Here is a 23,437-nt window from a genome sequence, read left to right as displayed (position 1 = left end):
GCAAAACTTTGCTAGAAATAATTAGTATGTTTAAAGGAGATGGAAATGTACACAGTTTGGTGAGTTTGATGTTGACTAATGTTGACTAGAGATGATCAACCTACCAAATTCCATGAAAAAAGTTGACCCAGGTGGTACAGGCTCTGGTAAATCAATAGTAGCTGGAGTCTTCACATCTAGGAATATTCCATTTGAAAATGAGGAAAATGATATAAGGAACCGCTGTGTTGAGATCATTGTTTTTCATTTCAAATTGTGTGGTCTACTTATACTTTGATTATCAACCCTCTTGCTATCTTAACATTGAATATAACTCAAATAATCTCTCCCCAGTCCTGTTCACAATTGGTTCATGTATATTCTGTTCTTGCTTCTGGTTGTTAAATAGCTACAAATGTGGGTTTCTTGCCAAAAATATCTTGTTATTACATCCCAATTGGGTAAGCAGTCATTACAACCTATATATTTGGCAGCAATTTGGACCATTTCATTTCTATTTATGACCATTTTAGATCAAAAAAAAAAAAAAAAAAAAAAAGGACCTTGAAATTTATTCAAGAAAACCCACCTATTTTCCTGCATTTTTTTGGTTACATATATATATTCTCACCCTGTTTTTTACAGTATTTATTATAAGGTTATATAGACCATTTCCATTACTTTTTTGTTATCCCCAGAAACTCAAAGAAAGCTAATAGGTTGAGTCATCAATTACTTAATTGTCAAAAAATGTTATTTATTAGTCTGGACTGGATATCTAAGGGAACTGGAGTACAACAAAGAATCAAATATTTTCCTAGAGCCCATGGAACTCACAGCCATAAGTTAGGGATGCTTTCCCAACCAATCAGTACCATGCAAGCTACAAACATTGGACAAGAAACAGCATTAGAAATCATCTGATCAAATGCTTTAATTACAGCTATGCAAACTGAAGCTCAGAAAATGCAGGTAACTTGTTCAAGGTTATTAAAAGTGTGCCAATGACAGAGTCAGAGCCAGGGCCTTTGATTCTCCACCAGGTAACAATTTAGTAAGAATTAATTGACATCAACTAAACATAGTGGAAGAACTGGGATAGCACCCTGGGGAGTACAGAAAAGCTTGGAACTGCCAAATAGGAACCTGGAGAAAGGAATTACAACAACAGCCTCCATTTATTGAGAAGCTATTATGTACAAGGCACTTTGCTTTACATTTTATGAAATGATCTATAATACAACAGCTTTGCAAGGTGTATATCATTCATTTTATTTTCCAAATGTAAAAACAGATTCAGCAAAGTTAATGTAAGAGCCCAAGGTCACAGAGTTAGAAAGAAGCTTCACACTGAGCTTTGCTGAACCAAAGTTCACACTCTTTTTGCAAAGCCAGATTTTGAGGGGAAGTATTGAAGATGTAGGGGCTACGTTTGATCTAGCCAGAGAGTTTCATCAAATGAAGCATGTGGTGAGTACATTAGAATGATCTAATTACACATGATCATGGGATACTTTCCGTGCATGCTGTACTAATGCATGAAGACTTTAATGAGGATTCACTAAACTGAGTCACATTTGAACTCATATGAACTGGGGCTTCAGGAAAGAAACTCTTAAAGTCAAGGCTGTATGATGAATCAGTTGGAAGATTGATAAGAGCATAGATATCATAGTGAGGGTCTGATATTTTTTTCTTTCCTCCTTGTTTCCTCAAAACACTCAGAACTGTTCTAGCAAGAGGTTTTGAAAAGTGATCCCAAGTCCTCAGAGGCATTTTACCTTCCTGTACAGCCAGCATTGATTTTCAGCATGTACTTACTTCTAACAACTGTTCTGATTGGTCACACATCTGTTCCGATGAAAGTACTCATGCTACAGCAGATGTTTCAATTTTGAATATAACTCCTGTGTATATCTAAAATAAACCCAAACCATTCTTCAAAGGCGCAGTCCTACTCCATCATGCATGTTTCTCTGAGCACCTCACGATTCAGCATCTTCATTAGTAAGTCCGTATTATATGTTAATATAATATCAATGTTGCACAGAGCCCTGAAATTTTAAATTTTAGTCAAGGACCTTCCCATCTGGATCCTTACATTAAAAATAGAACAAAGGAATTCTTCAAAACAAGACAGAAACACAGAGAGATCGATCTAATGGACACAAAGTTGTATCATTTCTTCTTGTGAATCAAGGATGTTTATTTATTTTTTTCTCCCTCCGAACATTGCATAAAGCTTTTCAACATTTTGCTCATGTTTCCCTATTCATGCTCAATCTTCTACCCTTATTAATTGGCACTAGTCATTCCGAACCACTAAGAAACCTCTTTGTCTTTTCTGTTCTATCTGCATGAATTCCCTTCTCCATCTGGAAGACTCCCTACATGTATGCTACCACAGATCCTATAACTGAACATTTCTACACCTGAACAGTATATTTTATGACCGTTAATTTGATTGCATATTTTTAATTGAAACTATAAATTTCTAATAAATGAAAATCTATATTTTCAAATTAGGTTGATTTTTAATCTATAATAGAATAAACATTGCTCTATAAATATTTTACATAAGGAAACATTGAAGAAAGGATAGAAGAATGGAAACTGATGGATGAAGAAAGTTTAATAGAATTATGTATACAGTAGTCATTATTGTCCTGGATTTCTAATTTTTCAGGTTGTGATTGATTAAGAGAGATCAATCATGTTTCCTCAACAAGGAAACCTCTGTCTACCTGTGTTAGCAACCAATAAATACATCTACAGAAAAAAATGTGAATCATTGGGCACATCAATCATGCATATTAAATAAGTACAAAAATATCCAGGTTCAAATAGAATTCAGTTATTATTTAGGTTGAAAGTTTTATTATGTTTAACTATCAGCCAATATCTAATACATACTTGGGAACATGTTGGGGATACATGACCATAGTTGTTATTATAACATTTCTTAGCCTCTGGGTTTAGCACAACTTCAAGTAACTTTTTAATGAGATTTTGAGTGAATTTTTAAAAAAAATTCCATACTTTATGTCTGTCAACTGAGTACTGGTTTTATTACTAAGTATTTTAATAATCTCCTTAAGCCCATTTACCTCACCACTGAAGAGAAAAATATACGTATTTACCTACTTTTGCTGTTTTAAAGTTTACCAGACATCAGATAGGAAAACAGACTAGATAAATGCTATGGTCCTTATGAGTTATTGCTGTTTTTGATGGATTGAAGTAAATAATCCGTTCTCTTTGTAAGCAACAGCAATTTTCAGTGCAAAATGTGAAACAATGGTAAATATTAAAAGTTGAGGTTAAGGGGAATTGACCATTTTCCCAGTTGTACCTCTTAAATCATTCTTCCCTTGTTTTATAACATTCAAAAATCAGTTAAATTTTGTCTCATTTGAATGTCCTATTAAGCTATTATGATTTAGCCTTGCTTTGCAAATACTAGTTAAACCTGCCAAGGAACAGTTTAGGGAGGTCCAGATGAATCAAGATTTGTCACTATTGGAACTGAATTGACTCTCTATGATGATCCTTTATTGAAAAATAAAAGGGTCTTATAAGTGGATAATCTATGAGCATCCGTTGATAACTAAGTAAAAATTTCTAAGACACATGCCTTATCAATTATTTCAGAAAAAAATGTATTTTTTTTGAAAATTAAGATTTATCAACTGTGTCCTATTGGATGCAGTTCTTTGAAATTTATCATCAGAAGCCAGCTGGTTTATTGACTTGGCTTGGCATTGTTCTGAAGGAGATAAAGTTGTGAGTTTAATTTTTTGAGCAAATGCTTTCATATTTTCTTAAGAAAATTCTCTTGCTGTGTATATCTAATATCTAAGGGAAAAAATAGAGAGCAATAATAGATACGGAAAACCAGTCGCTACTTGGAAAGAAACTGGGGGTAAACTTGAATTCTTCCTTGGCTCCAGGCACTTGGCTTGGTCATTATTTTTTAATATGGAATTAGAATCTTCATATTACAGAGTGGGAAACCAAAGATTAGTGATCTCAGGGAACTTGCTTTAGAAAAACCACCTGCTAAATGCCAGAGTAGAAACCAGGTGTGTCCAACAATAACTGTCATACCACAGTGTCACAGGTTGGTGAGATATCCTTTTCCCCACTGAACTTTCTCCAGCTTCCCCAGTGATCTGTGATTGACTGACCTGAAAGGGACTACTTCAGGGGATCCATGACCTCTAGCTTCCCTTTGAGTTTAGTCAATGGAAGCCTCAGGAACATATAGATAATGAAGAGGCAGGAGAGGAAAGTGGGGTGGCCATTGCTTGGTTTCTTCACTGTTCAGTATCCTTGGGGTATCTGTTCCTTAAAAGATCACTGTTTTTTCTCAGTGTTTCAGTTATACCTTGTCCTTTTGAATTCTGGAAACTTCTTCCTTCACTTGCCCTTCAGACCTAGGATTGACAACTGCTCTTCTCCTGCACTTCCTATGCTTCCTGTACACCTGCCCACACCTTTGGAATTAGATCTTCCTGAATTTTGTCTAAATTCAGTCCTCCATCTTTTCCTACTTGGGGCCTGACTGATCAAATGAACCTGGAATGTCTTGCTTGTGTATAAACATGTTTTGATTGCATAAAAATGCAATTGCAATGTATGTATTTTGTTCCAAATTCATAGTACCACCATTTTACTGTGAAATCTATGTATGTTGGAGTGAATCAAAGTTTAAAACTGTGACTTAGGAACTCATAACTAAGAATGACTGCTCCTCTGTATTTCATTCCCCAGACAAGAAGCATGCTGTGACTTCTAATCATGAAAAATACATTCGCTGCAGAAATTCAACATCAACACCACGAAAGTTTATGTAGAGCATCTTTCAGTCAACAAAATACATGAGAGCAGTGAGTAAAGTTTTAGAGAAAAGGCAGAGTTTGGGGATGCTGGGAAAAACAAATTGAGGCTCATTCATTTGGAAGTATCTGTTTTCCATTCTAAAAAATAAGTGTTTACTTCCTGAGTTTGCAGTGAATTAGGAAAATCACTTAAGTTACTGTGTATGTGTGACAATTACTTGCCCTATAATAAAATCAATTTCTTAAAAAGCTTGTTGCAAACTTTTTCTTGTTGAAAAGAATTCCTTCCTAGCTCAAAGTATATGTGTTTCTTGGTGAAGAGCGAATGAATAAAGAGAAATCGTTCTTGGATAAGCTTATTTTATCTTGTTTGTTTATTTCTTATTTTCTCTTTATGATAAAAGGTTTTAGATAAAGGGGAAAAAGCACTAAGTGAAAATTATGAGAGCTTGTTAGAAACACAATTATTAGTTTCAAGGGAGTTCCAATTAAGCAAAAAAAAAATGTGGTTTTAAGATATGGAAATGGCAATTCTAATTCACTCATTAAGAAGTAAATATTTGGACTTTCCCTTTGAGAATTTAGACAAAGTCACTTGCAAAGTTCCTTTAAAGTTAGTAAGGAAAGTTTCTTTTCTCAGACTCCCTTAAAGGAAGGATCATTTTCTTATAAATGGAACCATAAGCTCTACAGTCAGAAGACCTGAATTCGAATGCTGAATCTGTCCTTACTTAACTGGATAGCCTGGATTTGGTAACAAAAACTCAATGACTCAGTTTCTTTGTGTAAAATGGGTATGGTAGAATTTGTGCCAACCCCATTAACTTGTGAAAATTAAATGTGGTAACATGTAAAACTCTTAATAACAGTTTTGTACATAGTAGGTACTAAATAATTATTAGCTAATATGGATATCAAAGGGGGTCCCTATTGAATGACACTGCCCATTATCACCTCAGAGCAGAACAGACTCTGTCCAGCCAGGTCTTTTGTAATTTTCTACCCCATCCTGGCAGAAGGGAGAAGATGCTGTAAATCAGATGTGCCCACACCCTCAGATAGCTGGTCACCTGAAGCCCTCATCTATTTGAGGTCACTGACAATACCTTCTCATTTTTATTTTCACCCTTGGTGTTTTGTCTCATATACTTTATTAATACATGAATTAATACAAAAATTGCCTGAAATGTGAAAGTAGACTTTATTTTATTGTTTCTCTGATTTTTTTTCCAGAGCTAGTCTGTTAAAGATTATTGGGCTAGGATTAACAGTTTCTTTAAACTAAAAAGAAAAGCAAAGAAATTTGAGATAAAAAAAAAAAATTGAAGGAAAAAGAACATTATAAAGAAAAGGAATGCCATAGACTGCTCTGCACCTTTAGCTGCAGGAAGTGTGCTTTGCATATGGGGTGTACATGAGCTGAAAGGAATTGACTCTTCAAAACCAGCCCAGCAGAACTCCATACCCAGCAAGCTGACATCTGGCAGCTGGTTGGACTGTTGCTAAATCATCATCCTCCAAAAGCTGACCTTTTTTCTCTTTCACCTGTTTAACCACTGCATGACTCTGTCCACAAACTAGGTTTCAACATTTAGAAGAAAGAAGAGAGCATGAGATGCTTACCCTGACATTTGGCCTAACCTGGTGACCATTAACCTGTACTTCTCTTGAGGTCTGACTATATTCTGAGACGCAGCAAATATCGTATTACAAATTCGAGGGATTGCTGGGAAGTGCTAATGCTGTGTCTATCCCACACACTGCTGACTCTCAACAGATCTCATTTGCTCCCACCTTTCTGAGGAGGCAGCTGTGTTGCTGTGATATGGGTCCGCCTGACTTTGCAGCAGCCTGCAAGGCTGACTGTGACATGAAATAATGCCCCAGAAATCTGAACCATGGCAAGGCCCCAATAATCAGCAGAGCATTTGTGGTCTTTGGACTGGGCCTGGGCTCTGCCCCGGACTTTACTAGGTAAATGAATGTTGGGACATGATTTAGATAGCTTAATCCTATACTGTAAGAAATGCCAGAGCCAACATAAGCTCCGGATATGCTTTCATTCAAAACTGCAATAAAATTTGACCATTTCAACTTTTATTTCTCATTATCTGCCAGAGACCTGAAACAGTTTACCAGGAAAAAAAGAAAACAAGAGGGAAGAGAGGAAGAAAGACCAGTCTATATCCTTCTGAATTCCTGTTCAGAGGATTTGCTGCAACGGCATTCCAGCTTCAAATAAGACTGATTAAAATAAAATTACTCAGTCTCCTGACCCATAGCAAATTTCATGAGCTGCAATTTGTCTAGTAGTTGAGCTGTGAGTACAATCTGATTGGCTATAATTTAGGTTTATAGTTCCTATTTTTTTTTTCCTCAAACAGTAGAATCCAGTGATCCTGAAATAAAGAATTAGAAGGAAAAATGGGGATTTAGTATAAGCTAAGAAAAAATGGAAAGACAATTTTGAAAAAAAATGTGATAACACTGTTTGCTTTTCTAAAAGCTTGAATTTGCAATATCTCTGGAGCTTTGCAGGAGAATGTCCTTGCATTTGCATTTGTGCAGTTCATTCTAAACTTCCCAGCTATTTTTGTTCTGCTAGATTGTTCTCCTCTCTCTCTCTCCTGTAGTTTTTATTGTCCTTCTCTGTTTCTACCTCTGACCTCCAGGTCTGTAAGTTATGAGAAAGTTTCCAACCCTGGAAATGCTGAAAATCCATAGTGAACAGAATTTCTAATGTACTGTCCAGGGTAAGTGATTTTCTTCCAAGACCTGACAATTTTGCATCCTCACACAGTTAAAATCAGTGCTTTGGTAAAAAAGTGGGCACATTGACATCCTGGCTAGAAACAACATGTGGGAAAGCCTTTGACATTCTGTCCTCCTCTAGGATGTTTGGATATTGGAAAACATCTTTTCAACATCTCAAAAGGGATGTCCATACTAAAGGAAAAAGAATGATCAGGTATTACTTTTTTTTTTTTTTTTTTTTTTTTTGTATTTTCTAAGCAAACCTACAGTAATTACATATGAGCAGCCCTCCTTGGCTTTAGAATACCAGTACTGGTATTCTGTCTCTCAGAAGAGTTAGGGTGAAGCATCCTGTTCCATGGGATAGAACAGAGAGATAATCTGAAATCCAGGAAGGTGTCCAGCCATTTCAGTAGTGCATTTCTCTGATGGCAGAGTGATTATACACAGATTTAACAACATATTTTCCTTAATTCTCTATAAGATATAGAGACATTCCACATTTCTTTGCTAAGCAGAGCTTTCTTCCTGGCAGTATGGAACCAAAGGGCTTATTTGGTCCCAGGGGTTATGGAGCAGATGAATGTGGCATGAACCCTTGTAGTTATGCTGACCTCCTCTGAACACCACAGTTTGGTAAATTTTTCTAAGGGGCAGGGAATGAAGAAAACCTTCTTCCTTATTTTTCTACTTATAGACATCTGTGATATTTCTTCTGAGAGGTAGATGATTTTAAAGACACAACTCCAGTTTCATTTTACTGACCTAGAAATAGATAACACATAGTAGATGTACAATTAAAATCTGTGAAATGGTGAATAAGTAGCAGAGCTCCTGAATCACAAATTATATGCCACTAAATGTGGAAGGTTCTTCATCTGCCTGCACACACCTCACTGACAAGGACATTCAACACAAACTCAATTTCCTGCCTCTGGGACTTATTACAATCTTTGAGCTGTTCTGTTTGAACAATGGGTTCAGAAATTCTTTCCTCTCCACCTTTGCTATCTAAATTAAAAGAAGCAAATTCCATAAAAAAAAAAAAAAGGTTTTGAGTTCAGTTAAAACTCGGTCTGAATATTAGCTCTACAAGTTGTGTGTTATCTTGGACAAATTGCTTTGCATCTCTGAGGCTTAGTTTCCTTTTCTACAAAATGAGAATAATAAAATCTACCTTGTAAGAATGTTAGGAGGATTAAATAAAATGAGGTATCTAAAACTCTTGGTACCTAGTAGGATCTTAATAAGTGAGCATGGTTATGATAAAAACTTATATGAAGAACACTTGGCACTTTTCTGCAGAAATCCTTCTCTCTAATTCACTACTTCTCATACATTGCTTAAGGCCACTCTAAAAAAGAGAAATTTTATTGAACTACCCATGCTTATTCTAAAATATATAATCATGAGAGGGTTTAAAATGAGACTCAACCATTCTTCCTATGTTTTCAGAATTGCTGTAGAGTCTCGTTAATTTGATATTCAGGGGAACATGGAAAATTGATTCCAACTGCAAACCATTTAACTTTTTTATTATGAAAAAAATTCAAACCTTTGCACAAGTAGATAAAGAACCCCTTGTACCCATCTGTCATCTTCAGGAAGTATGTACACCTGACCCTGATGACCTTACAAGATCTTAAATTTCTGTAATTCTTCTTCCTGACTTTATAGTTGAAAAACCTGAAGTTCATAATGATTGTGATATGCCCAAAGTAAAAATGCAACCTAACAGAGGAGCCCAAACTAGGGTCCCAGATCTGATGTATGCTCAGCAGCAGCTCTCTTAATGACACTTGACAAGAAGTCTTAGGAGATGGACAAATATGGTAATTTTGTTGGTATGTCTTTGTACCTTTCTTCCTCTTAATAAAGTTATTTAACTTATGGCTTCTATATAAACAGTTTTCTAGAAAACCTTACTTTGAAAAATGCATTTCATATTTCAAAACTTGAAGTCTTCATATTAGCTATATGCAAAAATGCACTGATTACATGATACTAGTTCCCCTATTTAGATGATACTCTGAAGGAGAAATTTCCTCAATTGAGAGTTTTCTTCATTTCACATAAAATGTAATTTCAGATGAAAAAATGTCTTACTCTGGATTCCTGCACATCACATTCCTGCTTAAAGCAGGAAAGATCATTTTGTCTAACTTTTTTTTAAAACCCAGGAGAATTTTGGGTTTTTGGAAGACTGGACACCAGAGGGTGCTAAAGAGCTGCATAATTTACTTCTGGGCCTTTGTGCACCAAGTTTCTATGGTAGTGGGGTTGGCTGGCACCCAGTGAGGAGGTAGGGAATGAATGGCACTGGGGACATGTTCCTGGGCTCAAAGCTTTGTGGAGGTGGGCACATACCTGGAACCACAACACATGTTATGGGCTATAGTCTGGCCATCTTGTTGCTGCTGACTGGACAGTTGGTTTGGTCAATCCTATTGATTGTGAGGAAGTCAACTGTTAAAAATAGAATCAATGGGGCTGCCACCAGCTCACTAGCCATTTACAGGCACTCATAAATACTGAAAACGACCGCCCAGAGGCTGAGCTTCAGGCTTCTTTAGCTTTACTTTGAATTTGCTGCTTCTCGCTACATCAGCAGAAGAGAGGACTTGAAAGAGTTGAAAGCAGCCCAAGCTTCTTGAGTTTCTCAAGAAAGGAATTATTAATAAAACGTCAACTCCTGTGCATTAAGCTTCTTTTGAAAAACTTTCCTAAATTCATGAAATATCAGGTTTGGTGCTTTGGGCCTACTTTACATTCCTTGTACCTATACTTTTGCCTCTCAAGGAAAAAATGATCACTGTACCCATGAGATCAAGTCTATCTCCTCATGAAGGTCACTACCGAGTATTTAACACAGGCCTGGGCACAATGTGGAATTCAAAATAACAACAGATTCTGACCTCAAGAATGTAGCAATGACCTAAACATAGCAAAACATGCAATTAACAATACAGGCTATTTTATAAACTGTGGGGTTGGATGGTGAATTGAGCTAGCACAATGATAGGAATTCAGTCTAACTCACATTAAGAATATAGGAAAATGCATATAGATAAAACAATGAATAAGATGTAGTTCCTGGATGAGATGTAGAGTTTTTGACCTCAGGGAGCTGACAGTGCTCTTGGGGAACCAAACTGTGACAGAGATTGTGAAAAGCCCTAAAATAGAGATACATATGGGGTGTTACAGGAGACAGGGAAGACTATTAACCCCTGATGCATAGAGCCGTATGAAACATCTTCTGGGATAGAAGCCTTACAAACAGAATCCTAGAGGATGAATTAAACAGAGTCAGGTGATACTGGCAGAAATATCTGATGCAGGGCAGTCAGCACACGCATAACCCCAAGATGAAGAGAGCTTGGAGGAGAGTCGAAGGAGCAGAAATTCAGAATGAAGAGACAAAGACTCAGTGCAACAGCAGAATTGAGGCTGCAAAGACAAGTGGAGAATTTCCACCATCCCCATGGGGTTAGGATTTTATGCTGTTGAAAAAGGGGAGTGACTGAATCATTTTATACGGGAATTTGTAGGGTCAGAGGTACATTTTAGAAAGATCACACTGTATATACTGACTGGAAAAGAACAAAGAAGTAGGAATAGCAGGTAGGCAACTATTTCAGTAATTTAAGCAAAAGCTAGCAGAAAACTGACCTCAAGTGACAGACCAAGAGAGTAAACATTCTGAATAATACGATTCCTCCTGTTGATACTGATGGACTCAGGCTCCTAAGTGAAGGTAGGGAGTCAAGAATGGTCATGTCCAGATTTAGGATAGGCCAACTTCTGGGTAGTTTTGGGTGCTATTTGTTTAGAAAGCTAATGCCATGGACCTTCTGGATGGTTCAACTTTTGGATGAATGTTTCTTCTATGTTTAACACTATTAATTCTTTAAATTCAAGACCTAACTAAACCATATCACTGAACACCAACCACACAATATTTGTAGTATTTTAATGGTGAGAAATACACTGTTTGATATAATTGTTTGAGGTTAACTGGGTCCTGTCTCCTCTACACAGAGTTAGGTTTATAACTAGAATACCATAATCTTCAATGATCATCTGATTTCAGTTGAGGGCTTGGATTCAGAAGGTGGATTATTGGTTACAGAAAAATCAACCTTTGAACCATGAGGTGAGAATATGCTCGTAGATTTCAAGGTCTTTCCTAATGGACCTCTAGATAGACCCTTCTTACAAATGCCACCTTGAACCCATGAATGTTTCTATCAGTTTCCACATTCTTAGTTCTGTTGACTGTATAAGGAACAAGAAATATGTTAACATTGATAGTGGCTTGGATTTATTGGATACTAAATCCAAGTAGACTCAAGATTTTGGGAAAAATATTTGAAGGTTTCATTTTTGTGTAGATGCAGTGGGAGAATTTTGCAGTGTAGTATAAGCTACTTTCTGCAGGTAACATATTCCAAAATCCTAATTGCACCCCACTCCTACCATAGCAGCCTCTTTTGCCCAATGCTCTCTTGCTAGCTCAGTGAATAGGTCAACATTATGGACAAAATCACAATCAGAAACCGTATTTCCCTTGGTCAGAGCTCATGGATGAGTACTCTGGTTTACCCAGAATAAGAAGTTACCCATACCAATAATGTTTCCAAAATGAAAGTTTTCTCCTGATCATTTGAAGTATTTTAAACTCATTATAGAATACTAAAACATATGGAAAAATATATTAGATGAATCTTATCAGCTATTATAAACATTAACATTCTTGAGAATTTCTTAAAACCATTCTCTTGTCTCCTCAAAACATATTAGAAATTTGAAACATGTATGTGAGTGGGTATGTGTGTGTGCACATATCAAATACATTTACAGTTCAAAATGGAAAGGTGCCCTAATTTTCTATTTATTATGTACATTTTTTCCATTCAGTTGTATTTAAAAATATTTCCTTGCCCATATATGATATATATATCATGAATTAATGGTTATATTGCACACCGATATTTGTAGATAACCTATAAATTATTTTAATCAATGTCCATAAGTAGGTATTTTCCTAACTTTTGCAAATATATTTTATGATGTCTGAATAAATGAGTACACTCATGTGTATACTACCTTGATATTTTATTTTATTTTACTTTTTTTATTTTCACAGACTGCATTTTGATTCATTATACACAAATGGGGTGCAACTGTTTGTTTCTATGATTGTACATGATGTAGATTTACACCATTCGTGTAATCATACATGCACATAGGGTAATGATGTCTGTCTCATTCCACCATCTTTTATACTTCCAACACCTCCTCCCTCTCATTTCCCTCTACTTAATCCAAAGTTCCTCCATTCTTCTCTTAACCCCATCCTCCCACCCCCATTATGTATCATCATCCACTTATCAGGGAAAACATTTGGCCTTTGGTTTTTTTGGGATTGGTTTATTTCACTTTGCATGATATTCTCCAATTCCATTCATGTACTTACTAATGCCATAATTTTATTTTTCTTCATGGCTGAATAATATTCAATTGCATAGATATACCACAGTTTTGTTACCCCATTCATCTGTTGAAGGTCATCTAGGTTGGTTCAACAATCTAGCTATTGTGATTGAGCTACTATAAACATTAATGTGGTTGTGTTACTGTAATATGCTGATTTAAGTCCTTTGGGTGTAAACCAAGGAGTGGGATAACTGGGTCAAAAGGAGGGTCCATTCCAATTTTTAGTAATCTCCATATTCCTTTCCAGAGTGGCTGCACCAATTTGCAACTTAACCAGCAATGTACAAGTGTGCCTTTTCCCCCACATTCACACCAACACCTATTATTGTATGTGTTTTTGATGATAGCCATTCTAATTGGAGTTAGATGAAATCTTAGGTGGTTTTACATTCACATGTAGTAAAATGAAATTAAACTTCTATCTCTCACCTTGCATAAAACTCAACTCAAAATGGATCAAGGACCTAGGAATTAGACCAGAGACCCTGCACCAAATAGAAGAAAAAGTAGTCCCGAAAGTAGTCCCGAATCTTCATCATGTTGACTTAGGATAATACTTCCTTAACAAGACTCCTTCTAAAGTGTAAGAAATGAAAGCAAGGATCAATAAATGGGATGGATTCAAACTAAAAATTTTTTCTCAGCGAAAGATAAAATCAATAATGTGAAAAGAGAGCCTACAGAGTTGGAGAAAATCTTTTCCACATGCACTTCAGATAGAGCATGAATCTCCAAAATTTATAAAGAACTTTCATAAGTTTACACCGAAAATACAAAGAACCCAATCAATAAATGTGTTAAGGAACTGAACAGACACCTTACAGAAGAAGATATACAGGTGATTAACAAATATATGAAAAAGTGTTCTACCTTGATATTTTTTAGAATGATTTATAATAGTGAAAGTTGGAGTTAGAAAATGTGCATAGGTCTTTATAACTGATTCTTTGTCAAATAATCCTTCAACAATATTACAGCAATTCAGTGTGTATGAAAAATACAATCAGGGAAGTGTACTGAGTTTCCTTGTTCTGAACCCAAACACCATAAAAATTTTGCCGATTTTTAAAATTATTTAGTATTTCAATGTACATGGAAAAATAGTGTATAGTTTCTTCAAATAATAGGAATACTTACTTAACTCTTTCATTGTATTTTGTTTATCTTTCTCCTTTGGCAATTGATTTACTTTCTTTTTTCTTTTTTTTTTTTTTTTTTTTTTTTAGGTCTTTTTCTGTAGGAATATTTCATTCTAGTTAATTTAATTAATTTTTAATTTAGGTATCAGGAATTGAACCCAGGGGCACTTACCCACTTAGCCACATCCCAAGCCCTTTTTTATATTTTATTTTGAGAAGGTCTCACTAAGTTGCTCAGGGTCTCATTTAGGTGCTGAGGCTGGCCCCAAACTTGAATTTGTGACCCTCCTGCCCCAGCATCCCAAGTGGTTGGGATTACAGGTGTGCACCACTGCTCTCTGCTCTATGAGTATTTTAAATAAATGTTTCCACTGATATGTCTATTTGCACCTGCCCAGTCTCATAATGTTTAAAGTATTGTGATCTTGGCATATGGTCATGAGTAGCATACATTTTACAGGAAATGAATATTTCGTAAGGGTTTAAAAACTTGTTAATAAAATTTTAAAAATTATTGTTTAATAAATTTCTCTATTTCTTTCATGGTTGAGTTTTGGTTTTTACTTTTCAAGAATACTTTTGGAGTTAATTTTTTAATTTTCATTTTCCTAGAACTTATTCTAGTGATTCATATTTCTAAAATTATTTTCTGTTTTGAATATTTATTAAATCCATAATTTATTTTTTGTAATAATAAATTTTTGTACTATTAACTTTTGATTTTTTTATTGTTAAACATTTAGAAACTTTCTATGTGTTTTATCTATGCAAAAACTCCTAGCTTCTTTATCAATTTTAATTTTCAGAAATTTCTAATTTTTTAATTTATGGAATTATTTTCATTAATCTTTCCCTTTGAATTATATTGATTAAACTCTTGCTCCATTTTTCTAACCTCTCAAAATGATTGATTATTTTATGTTTCATGTTTAAAAGTGAATGCACTTTTGTGAAATTCTGTAGTTTGTTTCAACAGGTTTATCGAAGCACAGTTGATGAACAATAAATATTTGAAGTGCACCACTGGATAAAATTTGACAGCATAAACCTCTTAAACCAATATCAAAATAAAAGTACCTTATCATCCCTCAAATTTTGTTTCTACCTTTGTAACCCACAGTAATTCCTCCTGTCTGCCTTTTCCAAAATCTTACCCACCATCCCCCATCAACCACTTACCTGTTTTCTGTCACTGTACATTAGATAGCTTGCATTTTCTACAATTTTATATAAATAGATCAAGCTGTTTGTACTTTAATTTTTTTATACCAGGGATTGAACCCATAGGTGCTTACCCACTGAGTCACATCTCCAGCACTTCTTTATTTTTTATTATGAGACAGTCTCTCTTACTTCCTGAGGCTGACTTTCAACTTGTGATCCTCTTTCCTCAGCCTCCCAAGCTGCTGGGATTATAGGTGTGCACTACTGTGCCCAGCTAGTTTTATTTTTCTTGTCTGATTTCTTTCACTAAATATAATTAATCTCAGATTCATCTACGCCACATGTATCAGTTGCTCACTTTTTATTAGTGCTTAACAGAATTCTAATGTATGCATACGTTATGGTTTGTAAAAGCATTCATCTGTTCATGGCCACTTATATTGTTTCTAGTTTCAGTTATAGGTTAAAATGTTATTTCATTTATTATAAATAAATAATGAAATGAATGAACCATATGATGTCTATTTGCTTAACTTTTTAAAAAAACTGCCAGTCATTTCCAAGTGATTGAATTATTTACACTCCCCTTGGCAGGGTATGAAAGTTCCCGTTTCTCCACATGCTCACTGATGTTTTCTATACTTGGTATCTTTGAATTTTGCCATTTTAATAGATACACAGTAGTGTCTCATGGTCGTTTTAATTCTCATGAAATTCCACATTCATTGTTATGTTCTGGATGTTGTGTGATTTTTAAAAAGCAATTGTTAAAGGGAACTAAAAGTTCTTATGTTGAAATGTTTTATTTTCAGTAGTATTATAGTTATTGTTCGTATCCCGTATTTTAATTCCTAATACTTTTAATGGAGAAAAATCATAGTATTTACTTTTACTGACCTCATAGAGTAATAAAGCTAATCATAATAATGACATAAATCACTGAGTAGGGACCTAGAATCACAAATTAAAGGGTTACTGTAACTGTTACACTTACTTTATATTATCAATAAAATCTTGACTCTGGTGGAGTACTGAGAAGAAAGAACTGAGGAATGTGAGAGAAGCCATAGATTGCCAGTTGTGAGCATGGTTATCCTATATGTACACCTACAAAGCTAACCTCAGGAGTTCTTTTAATGGGACTCCCAAGTATTTTCCCATTCTCTTCATACGCTGGCTTCAACATCATGTAAAGAACCATTAGCCTTGAAGCATACAGAGTCCTCAGCTTCTAAACTTAGATGCCATTAAGAATAGTAAAAGAGAAAATGGTATTGTATAAAAGCAATGATAGCTTTTATATATGAAGGGTCACTTATCGGGTATTAAAATATCCAACATCGAATATCACAAAACTGTCTGTTTATAAACTGTATCTGCTCATTTTTGCTATTTGCATTTTTCCTAGAGCCAGGATTTCTCAGCATGTTATATAAAGGAAGGTAAGCACCCAAGAGTACGATCTAATAGAATCACAGATGAATTTTTATATCAGCATTAACTATTTAGACAATTGGTCACTAAGAATGATACAGATATCATTAAAAATACTACTACTCAGTCAGCATCACTAAGGAATCCAGAGATCTTATTGGATTAAAAAAATCTCATTCTTCATAGCAACATAGGCTCTTGAGAAGCTATGCTCGGGAGAAACTGAAGGACAATCTGTACATAACTGGAGAGGTCTTGCTCAAGTCAGGCAGACATTCTAGGCCAGTTTCCTCATGAAAGTGATGATTTACTTACATGTTCTTCATAAATCATTAAAGCTCTGATAATCCTTGATTTAATGTATTTATGTGCCATCCTATTCAATGAGTTAAAAAAATGTATGACTTGAAAAGAATTATTTATTCCTGTAATTTGTAATAATGGCTAGGAAATGTAGTACCCTAGAATAAAATCTATGAAGGAATTCTGGAAGAATTAGGTCATTTAGCCTGGAGAAAGAATACTAAGAGAGGGTTTATTATGATCTCCTGAGGCATTTTCCCAGCATCTAAGCCAGATGGCTCTTCTCAGTTTTCTTGTTTAGGCCATGTATAAATGAAGCCATTAATATATCCTGGTGACAGCTTTCTTTCTGCTATTGGCCTGGCAGAGGCTGTCAGACTGTTTGTGGGGTACAGTCGCCTGTAAACTTTCTCTTTGCTTAATCTGCAAGACAAGTGAGGCAAGACTGTTAATGACTGAATGTGAGGATTCCAGTTGAACAAAAAGAAGTAACTTTGCCACAGAACCCTGAAAAGTCTGGAAAATAAAGAGAACCTTAAATCAGTGTAGAAAATATGATTCTGCTTTTGAATATACATCAAAGAGTCTTTGTTCCATAAGACATTGAACTCTCCCACTGAGATCTAGTCTGTTAGTGGGAAGGCACACAAGCCGCCACTGTTATTGGGATAGCGGATCTTCTCACAGTGAACACCTCGATGCCATAAAAACAAACAAAAACAAAAAACAGCTCCTTACTATCCATCTCTTTGTCCTCTTATCCAACGTTTCTTGGAGCCTACTATGTAGCAGGTACTGTCCTCAGTAAATAGGATATGGTGAGCAAAATAATGTATGTTATTTGTGCTTTTGAAGTATAAGTGCAGGCAAGATAAACATCAAACTTTTGCAGAATTAAGTTTAAAGACATTGTGATAAAATTCTATACAAGGAAATGGAATTTTACCACTATAGTCTAACAGAGGAACCAAACTAGGAGTATGAAGGATGTTGAAATGGTGTTTGCACTAGGGTCTGAAGCCTAAACAGAAGTTAAGATGAAACCAAAGAAACTACTCCAGGTAGGTGGTACAGGGTGTTGAAGAGCCGTGCAGTTGAAGGAGTCTGATTGAATTAAGCTGCATAGCTGACATCAGGGCTATCCAGCACCCTGGTATTCACACATTCCACATGTATATATGCCTTCTGTGCAGGCACTGCCTTCTATGTGGGGAACAGAGTGAAGAAAGTGAAAGTGTGTGTCTGGGAGAGCATGGGATATTTAATCTAAGAGAAAGAAATGTGTATTAAGTCACATGAAAGATTATTAAAACTACAAATATGAGGAATCTCAGAAAGATTATAAATTGACTTGCCTGTTAGGCAGTTGTGGGATGGCAACAGAAGGTGTCTCTTGATGAAATGACAATGAAGTTGAAGTTTGAAAGGTAAAGAGGAAAGTTGATTATTCCAAAAGCAACAGGAAAAGCTTTTAGGAAGGGGACATTATTGATTCAAAGTTTCTAAGACAGGAAATATCTTGGTACACTGGTAGAAAAGAATGGAGGTCAGGACAGCTAGAGTAGATGAGGTGGAGGAGAGAAGGTCAAGAGAGCAGGCCTGACCCGGAGAGCCACGATCAGTAGTTTGATCTCTATTTTAGCGGCACTAAGCAGTCGCTGAAATGGTCTAGCAGCAAGAACAGAGTAGATGTAATGAGATTTATGCTTTATGAATATCTTATTACTGCCTTGTGGAAAATTAGTTAAAGGTAGACATCTGTGGAAAAAGGTGATCAAAGCAGAGGCTATTGCAGTTTTCCAGGTGAAAGATGGTAGCTCAGAATAGAAATGTAGAGCAGGAGTGAGTTTGATATACATTTAGGTAGTGATTCAACTTGATTTTGACACCATGACCCAGACACCCTGTGGCCAGTACAGGAGGATGACAGCATGTATCTTGGTTGATGAGTTCTCCTGGTCACAGTATTACACACTGGGAGGACCATGTTTCTACCCAGTATTGTTGACTGATATTTAGCTTCAGTCCAAATATGAGTTGCATAGATAGACAGACTTATATTTAGCCCACCCAAATTAAGTCATGTTATGTACTTTCTAGACCAGGGTTCATTGCATATGAATAATAAAGAGTATTTATTAGTAGAGGTGAACAGAACAACAGCACATTTTTAAAGAATTATGGTGTCCGATGGTAACACATCCCATAAAAGGAGGACACAGTCTCTATTTTAAGAAAACTAAAGTAAGTTAGGGGTAGAGAATTCTGATAAGAAGTTGAAAAAAAAAAATCAATAACTAAAGCATGTAGGTTGAGAAGGTATGGAACCATGGTGCAGAGTAAAGACCACGGATATATCCAGTGTTCCTGCAAGGGGTTCTTCAGATTGGGCAACACAGTTTTCCTGACTGCTGCCTCTTGGAGTTGGGCAGTGATCAAACTGCCCAAATATTTGTGGTTATTCTGATCAAGCTCAGCCTTATAATTTTAGCTAAATTATTTCCCTGTTGAATCTTCCATATAATTTCAAAGAATGGTTTCTATTGCCTTTAATTGCCAATCTAGCTCTGTAATTCTGGGATACCAACCCAGTATCTCTGAAATTGACACCAAGTTAGCATCCCAACATGTTGAAATAATATTTTCTGCCCTGATCTGGGGTAGATTTCTGCTTATTCATAGGTTTTTCTTAAGGTAATCCAAACCAGTCTGGGAGATTTAGGGAAGCTGAGCATCTGTCTTCTTTACATTAGTCACCCTCAACATAACTTCACTTTACAATCCTGTGGTTCATTCAGGTATGCTTTGTCTGCCTGAGTCCTAGATTAGCAAGTGTTTACATGATGGGGTCTCAATAAATCCGCCAACACAAAAATGTGCAATCCTCAATTCTTGAACTCAGTTTTCCATACAACTTGACAAGAGCTTTTCTAGGAGACCAAAATATATTTTCAGCTGTTACAGACAGCCCTTAAACATTTGCAGCTTGATGCAGTTGAATATTCACACTGTGTTTTTAATTAGGCTAATGTGTGCTTGCTCCAATGTATAATAAAAGACATAATCCATAATTATAACCCCTTTGCACTACTTCCTGTCAAAGGGATTGGTTAAAAAAATCTTGTTCTATCTTTCAATTTGTTAATGGGATTATGTTGAGCAAAAAAGACCTGATTACCATGGCCGAGCAGACATGCTTCAGCAAGGTGAAAGGATTAATACTATAGGTCATCAGTTATTTAAAGATGTCAATTGCCAGGCTCATCCTTGGGTTTCTGAGAATTCAGAGAATCTAGAAAATATTTGCTCTTTGGAGACAAGCATATTAGTCCCCCTTAAGAGGTGCATAGAGAAAAAATTTTCTCATACAACTCTGTGACTCAAAACTGTGTACCAATCAAAAGGAAATACTTTAATCATGAACCTATATATAGGGGATAGGAAATAAGAGTGAAAAGGAAAATTTCTATCCAAGAAGTGGAGTTTAAAACATATACTATAATGTATGCTATCTTGATCTTCATCCTGGCTCTTAGCATCAATTACCATGTGCTGTTATTTGACTTTTCAAACATGAATTTTCTTTCCTGTGTATTTCACATACCATAAAGCAGGGGTGTCCAGCACCTCACACTAGACATTGACTATGGTTGGTTCAGGAAACATGATTAATGACTGTTATGAAGACAGCAAACTGGATTTCACTCTGATAGGCCAAGAAAGGACATTTGAAGATAATCTTAACAGATTATAGTGGTAGCTTTATTTTCTTTAACAAAATACATAAAATTAAAGTCCATAAATTGTAGTACAAAGTGATAAATCTGATCTTTTGCTACAGGTGTTTTTATTCCCTGAATTATTTAAATAAGAAAAAATTTGCACTGTTTTTGTACCTACTTCATAGATATTAGAACCCTACATTCTGCTAGATGATATGAACATGAAAGCACACTTGGATTGGGTTTCTGGGATTCCAGGAGTTCAAAACCAGAATTGAAAACCAGCAATATTCTCAATCTAAAGCAAAATCTATTCCCCAACTGGATAGGAGAAAGATATTTCTAACTTCTCTCTTCTACAGAGCTACAAGCTTCTGTGCAGATGTGAAAAGAAAGAATGATACACATCAGAGAAGAGAGAATACAGACAAGCTAAGCACTGCCTCTTTGGAGTACAAGTATTAAACAATTTCTATTTAAGTAAATAAAATTCTGAAAATAATTAATTATTTAGAAATAAAAGAGCTGTGATTTAAATATCTTCAAGCCAATAAAGCAAACAGGTTATATTTTATTGATTCTGACACTTTATAAGTAATAATAATTCCTTTTTCCAGTACTGTTTTTCAGTTGCTTTTGATGTATCTTTGTTGTCTTACAGGAAAATAAAACAGCAAAATTGTATCAGTTTTTTTTTTAAATTAATTTTGTCAATAGCGTCTGTTCTCTTTATTACACAATATAAGAACAATTAAGCCATTTTTAAAAAGAAAGTTACTTTACGTTGCAGATAACAATTTTACGTTATTGCTTTTCTTAAAAAAAAAAAGTTGAGGGGCCTAATAAGGAAATACATTTTATTACGTTTGTTATTGATGCTATAAAACACAATTTTAACAGCCAGGAAATGCAATGCAATTGATCATATGTTAGAAATGCATTAATTTGAGTTACTGTATTTTTCATATGTAATTTGAAATTATGTAGAGACATAAAAATGTCTTATTGCATGGTATAAATCTATGTATTACTATTTCATTACATTAAATTAAAACCATGTCTAGAAGAGATTTTCCCTAAATTTCTTGAATATCTGACGCAATTTCCTGGAGAGCACTCAGATTAAACTGCCCATGGTCTACTATTTGAGACAATTTTCTCCATAGTTCCAGCCCTGATCTATAGTTTCTTTGCTTTTGACCTATTGTTTCTTGAAACAGTCATTGGACTAAAATAATGTCATTCATAAAAATGACCATTTAGTAGTAAAAAATAAAGGACTTTAGTGAGGACAGAATAATCAAACACGAGACAGCAGTTTAACAGCCCTTTTTAAAGTCTACTTTGTTTTCAGGAAGGAGACGCTGCCTCCCAGATCCATCTCCATTATTCAGCATTTCAAGCAGTGATGACAAAGGAATGTGTTCCAGTGTGTCTGGGTTCCTCATGAACAGCTAGCTGAGCCTAGGAGAAGAAAAGGGAAACCTCTGGTGTGCAGGGTCAGAGCATGTGGTTCAGCACATTCCAAACTAGTAGCATCTTCACAGTCTTGTGACAATGAAACCATCAGGACATTGACAAAATATCCTGCTTCTAAGTAAATACATTATCCATATATACTTAGTATTTGCCAGGTAATTGCAAAGTGTGTGTGTGTGTGTGTGTGTGTGTGTGTGTGTGTGTGTGTGTGGCTGGCCTTAGGCCTCTGTTTCTCCCAAACCAAATATTTTAATTAGTTGCTAATCCTGTCCTGGACATAGTTTGGAGAAACATGTTCAATCCAATTTTGCACAGATCTAACTTCCTCACCTGAGCTTCTTAATGCATGATTTTGGTGTCTTGTGTTCAATCTCTGCCTATCTGAAACTTTCCTAGAGTTAAATTTGTCACAGTGGAATTTCTTTGGCTTCCAACTAGTAACTGAAGAATGCTTCATATTTTACAGTTCCCTTTTCATGTGATGATGCAGTTTCCTGCTCAGGTTCATAACCTTGGAGGTCATCTTTCATCCTGAACACTCTTTGATTATAAATTTACATCACACAAATCTCCTTCTATCATCTCCAGAACATAGCAAGGCTGTGACCAAAGCTGTCTCAGGAAGATGCCAATTCAATAATTCATACTGTTATTATATCTCGGCTGGTCGCAGTAATTCATCCTAGTTGTAACACCAGTAACTCTCTCAGCCCTGTATTTTAGTGGCACAGAAGTCACCCATCTATTGCCAGTGCAGTGGTTCTAACATACCTAATCTATTTGTGTAATACAATTGAATTATGCATCTAAGTGACTCCATTCCATTAATTATTTATATTTAGCTTTTAGCACCCCAACACCTAAATTCTTCAGCAAAAGAGAATATAGTCAATGGTTATAAAGATTGAGGGTTATCATAACTGGAGAAGTGCTCCAGGAAAGTAAAAAACTGACCCTGTTTTTGTGAAAAGACCCACCTTGAAAATTATAAAGCAACCAGGAACAGAGAATAGGAAAAATTTTGAATCCGCTTGATTAAAAGAACGATCTACAAATGAAGGTATAATAGAATGGGGGAGAATTAGGTGAAACTGCCTGTTGAAGGTTTAAAGGCTTTACTTTA

Source organism: Sciurus vulgaris (assembly GCF_902686455.1).
Source record: "Sciurus vulgaris genome assembly, chromosome: 13".
Classification (NCBI taxonomy): domain Eukaryota; kingdom Metazoa; phylum Chordata; class Mammalia; order Rodentia; family Sciuridae; genus Sciurus; species Sciurus vulgaris.
The sequence above is the reverse complement of the archived record's forward strand: the minus strand, read 5'-3'. Positions refer to the sequence as shown.